This window comes from Podarcis cretensis, assembly GCF_951804945.1.
Source record: "Podarcis cretensis genome assembly, chromosome: 7".
Taxonomy (NCBI): domain Eukaryota; kingdom Metazoa; phylum Chordata; class Lepidosauria; order Squamata; family Lacertidae; genus Podarcis; species Podarcis cretensis.
The window spans coordinates 41,312,490-41,317,885 of NC_137176.1; the positions used below are offsets into that span (position 1 = coordinate 41,312,490).

General features: G+C 42.6%; 1 long non-coding RNA gene across 2 annotated transcripts; it reads left to right on the plus strand.

Annotated features, from left to right (window-relative positions):
• Positions 1–343: 343 nt before the first annotated feature.
• Positions 344–2,898, plus strand: LOC307220183. 2 transcript variants are annotated; one of them, XR_013840757.1, is made up of 3 exons: positions 344–908; positions 1,536–1,632; positions 2,529–2,898. It is a non-coding gene; the product is annotated as an uncharacterized lncRNA (long non-coding RNA). The 2 variants fall into 2 exon arrangements; XR_013840758.1 differs by having other exon boundaries at positions 344–502.
• Positions 2,899–5,396: the final 2,498 nt, after the last annotated feature.

A 5,396-nucleotide genomic window follows, 5' to 3' on the forward strand; every position in this document is an offset into this window, starting at 1 on the left:
TGTTTTCTAGTGTGCCCTAAATCATTGGAATATCTAGTCAGTTTATTATCACTTTCTCAGACTTCTTCAAGCATCTGATTAAGTAGACCACTTGGGCCACATTCACACCATACATGTAACACATTATGATACCACTTTAAACAGGCATGGCTTCAAAGAATTCTGGGAGCTGTAGTTTGTTCAGGAGAGTGAAAGTTGTTTAGGGACCACTATACTACTCCCAGAGCTACAATCCCCACAGTTCCCTGTGGAGAGGGATTGATTGTTAAATCGCTCTGAGAAGGGATTAGGGGCCGCCTGACAATTCTTAGAAGCCTTAACAAACTGCAGCTCCCAGAATTCCTTTGGGAAGCCATGGCTGCTTAGAGTAGTATAATTGTGGCCTTAACGTATGGTGTGAATGTGGCCAAAATGTGCACAGCTTGCGACTCACCAAGCTAAACCCAGCTGACTACCTTGCCAGATGCTCGACAACATCCCTATTTTTGCTGTCTTAAGAGAGGTACAAAATAGGATGTCCTGGCAGACCACTGCACCTGGTTTGTCACAAATTGTTATAAGCAGGAGTGTCTCTACAGTCTACACACACCATTTGAGAACTTTTGGGGTCCCTGGCCCCCTCAAAAAGTTTATTGGGTGGGTCAAAGGGACCTCAGTCCGTAGGAGTTGAGTCCTATGGTTATACACCTGTACTAGACACTGGGCTAGCCAATAAACACACCACAACACGTTTTTGTTTTCTTGCTGCTAATAAGTATTCCACCTACTCTGTTGACCTTTGGCAAGGCTACCATTTCATGTTTTGAAAGGTGCTGCAGAATTTAGAAGAGCTAACTTACCTGAGCAGAAGTGCCTTTCTTTTCGGCAAGGCATCTTTGGATCCAACGCCATACAGCTGGTGAAAAAAGGTGAAAGAGGCTTTCTTAATGATAAGCAGTAGATCAGGACTTTTGGTTGCCAGAATACCATTTGTTGGTCCTTTCTTTATTAACCAACTATCTTTGGAATACAGAAAGCTGCCTTATGCTGAGTCAGACCACTGGTCCTCCTATCTCAGTACTGCTAGTAGAGGTCCTGCATGGTCCCAGGATGTCAGGGATAGATCTGAACACTTTCACATGCAAAACATGTTCTCTACCACTGAGCTACAGCTCTTCCCTCTGAATTGTCTATTGGATTGACACTCTTCCTATTGTGCAGAGATTTCATTTCAGAATGTGTTATTAATGTTCAGCATCACTATTCTTTTCTCTTCCATTCCAGAAGCTTGATTCTTAAGACTAAGCCTCTTTCATCACATCTTCTGTCTTGAATGCTGTAATTTTATAGAAAGAGACAAGAATCAGCAAAACTACTGACATAACAGAATGGACCATATAGCAATATTGAGCAAGCTGAAAGAAAATATGAAGTTTACCAACAGAAATAAGCACCAGAAAATGATCAATTTTATGCCTCCGAATGAATGTGACTTCCCCCCCTCTTAATTGATTTACAAACCATGACTCTGTTTTTGTCTCTCCTCTGTATTATAGCATGTTATCTCACAACCCAAAGACTAGAAGCACCAACATTTGTTCCATTCTGAAAGTCTTCAGACGTGCCCTAACAATGACAGAGCAGAAGAGAAAGGTAGCATAGCCCATTCTCCCTGCTCATTTGATCCTAACTGCATGAGGGGGAATGCCTGAATACAGTGGTGGTTGAGGGTACTATGGTGCCCTGTGCAAGGCCAAAGTTTAGAGACAAACCTCCCCCCCCCATCGTCACACTGCCTTCCCAAAGACAGGTAAGGAGGTACCCAGCTTTGGAAGTGAGGTGTTAGGGCTTTGGTAGGGTCCTAGCACTCTCCCACCTCCTTCCCAAAGCTGCGAAAGTACAAACTAGGGTAAGGAAAGGAGGATGGAAGACTATAGGACCCTGTTAGCAAGGCCGTCTTACCCATAGGTGCTAGGGGTGTAGTAGGGCACCCGGGCACCAGGCCGAGATTCCAGGGCCCGAGAGTTGAGTCCAGGGAAGAGCCTGCCCATCGGTCGGAGCGCTGTGGTGGGCTCTTCTGCTGTGTAAGTTCAGGGGCGACTGAGCCAGCGAGATGCTGAGGCGACCAGTTGGCTCTGCCCTCCTGCACACCTGGAACTGGGCAACCTGGGGGGGGGGCACCAAGCGGATCTTTGCACCCCAGCACCACATATGCTTAAGACAGCCCTGCCTGTTAGAGCCTCATGCCTCCTCCCCAAAGCCCAGCACCTTGCTTACCAGACTTTGAGACGCGCCCCCTTGGCTCAGCATCCAATGTATGCGCACCGTTCCAATGGCCCTAAATCCACCCTTGCATGAATGGGATTAATTTTTTACCCAAGTTTGGGGCTCGGAATAACTTGATCCTGCTTCTGGAGTAGCATCACTGAGCTAGTAACCTGTCATTCATTGGATCTTGATCCTAAGGCTTTGCTGAGATTACACATGCACAGCTTGCCATGGTTTCTGTTTAACATCTTTCTTTTCCCTCGTCACTGGGCTTTGTCCAGCTGCAGGTAGTGGAGAGGACAGAAGGTGAATAAAGAGATGCAAGTGGAGGGAGCCATCAACTGCAAAGTTTGTGCCAACTGTAAAATTTTAGAAAATATGCAAGTTGAACTGGAAGATGAGTGAAGCAAAATATGAACATCAAACCCATGCAACTATAACAGAATGTAACTGGAAAATCTGCATGACTCTATGTTCTAGTTGCTACTATGAAGGTGGTTTTATGCTCCTATTTGATTATCTGATGTTCCAATGGATTTCTTTGGTATAGTCACATGTGATCATCTGTACATTCACTTAATGCTCAACCACTCCTTAACTGCACTAGACTAGTATTTGACAGAAGTCTATGCTGTAAAAATAAAAAATAAAACAAAATTCCAACCCTTGAGTGTGCTTTTTCATATATTCTTTGTAGGCGCCTCCTACATTTTGAATAAAGTTGTGTGTACAAACTAAATCACCATTGCAAGTCTCTGACAACACTTATATATTATGCTTGAAATATTGCTTTTCCTTGCAGGAATGACATCCATAATCTTTCTTGGTCACATTGCTGATTAAGCATATGCTACATAGATTTAAGATGCCATTGATACAATGGATATATTACTGAATTCAATAGGAGATAAAAATGAAAACTTAGGGAGATTTGCATGCTTTGAGAAAGCAGCACATAGGTAAAGAACCATTACAATCAAGATGGGCAAGCCAGATTATATAAATCTGGTGCTAACTGCACTCTGCAAAAGTCTATTTTCATTAAAAACTCATTCTTAATGAAAATTCAACAGCACATTTGAACCACTTTACAATACAGATAGATGGAAAGAGATATTTATTAGGTGGATGTCACAATCCAAAAATGTACTTTAGGCTCATTGTGGCTCATTTATTTATATTTCTTGGAAAAGCATGTAACTTTTGGAAGTTCCATGTGTTTTAAAAGTAGTTTGCCATGTGGTACTTGAAGCTGCTTTGCAAGAAATGCAAGTCGAAAGCATTCTGAATGTGAATAACAAAATATGGAATGGTTTGGATTAAGGGCATAGAAAAGTTAATCAAAATTTGTTATTTTTCTATAGCCACCTGAATGCTGCCCTTTTCACTTCTTTATGCAAAATGATAAGATCGTATCTTTTATTATTCCTTTTTCTTAAGTGATGAGAGGCTATGTTTTTCATAGGAATAGCTAACTCCCACTTTTTTTGCCCAAGGGCCACATCTATTCTTGGCCAACCCTTAGGGGGCTTCTTTGATGCTGGTGCATCAAAAATGGGTTTGGCTCCCCACAGTCTTGTACATGCACACCCAACCAAATGTACAGGAGTTGCAGGATGTACACAAAGAACACCAAGACATACAGGACACACAACCAAAAGAATTTAAGTGATAGCACTTTTAATGGCAAATTGGCAATGCACTGTTCCACCCCACACTTCCAAATTGACAATGCTATGAAGCTCTGACCCGAGTGGGTAAGGGTGTTCTTGACCTGACTAAAATGCAAGGCTATAGTGGGAAAAGAAGAGCTCAGCTTAACCCTTAAGCAGTGATTAGAATCTTGATCCTGACCATGCATCTTGGCTGTCTTTTGGAAAAGTATAAGCTTTGCTCCTGTCATTATTTCCTGTTGGTCTGTACTGCTGGTTACACCCACTTCCTTTTGCATACCTTAAGGGAATTTAGGATATCTTTATTCTTTAGGGCTAAGAGTGTGTCAGTGTATTATGACTGGGTGCTGCCTGCATATTATTACTTTGTATGGTGCTGGAGGAGACTCTTGAGAGTCCCATGGACTGCAAGAAGATCAAACCTATCCATTCTTAAGGAAATCAGCCCTAAGTGCTCACTGGAAGGACAGATCGTGAAGCTGAGGCTCCAATACTTTGGCCACCTCATGAGAAGAGAAGACTCCCTGGAAAAGACCCTGATGTTGGGAAAGATGGAGGGCACAAGGAGAAGGGGACGACAGAGGACGAGATGGTTGGATAGTGTTCTCAAAGCTACCAGCATGAGTTTGACCAAACCGCAGGAGGCAGTGGAAGACAGGAGTGCTTGGCGTGCTCTGGTCCATGGGGTCACGAAGAGTCGGACATGACTAAACGACTAAACAACAACAAAACCTACTGTTAAAGTGTCTTGACAAATGCAAGGTGGTTCTTTTAAATGAGATTCAGAAGTAATACAAAACACAAGTGAGTGAGAAGGTTAAAGATTTTATTGTAAACAGCACGTGATATATACATACCAAGCAAGCACCTCAATCTGGAAGCCCTCAAGAAGTGGCGAAGTGACTTCCCCAGGTAGCCTCAGTTTGCACAGCCTCGTGGCCATCAGTCCATGCATGAGCTTCTCAGACTCTGCCCAACACCATCTGATTTATAGATAGATAGCCTGTTAGCCTGCATGGCTTGCTCGACTGACTATGTACAGATTATTCATTAGCCACCTCTCCCAATGCCTCACATTCTCCAAAAAATGTCTAACATCAAAGAAGGTGAAGGTACCCAGCACAATCATTTCCTTCCACAGATTAGGGCATTAAAGGCTGTTCTCAGCCATCAAAGATCTGAACGAGAGATAGGGGAAAAGAAGGAACAGGGGGCAGGAAGGATAAACATGTCAGATCACTAACTGCTCAAAATACAAATATCTCCAGATAGATTGCCCATACATAAAGCCATGTACTCTCCGTATTTTCTTTGTAACAACACACATTTTTGAGTTTCTTAGAGTGAAAAGTTATTTATTGGGTAAAAGATTAAATATTTGAAAATCTTTTAAACATCCATCATTCTCTATGTTCCAGTTTTCATTCTTCTCATAGAAGGTACATGTTGGGGTTATATCCATGCTGGACACACATG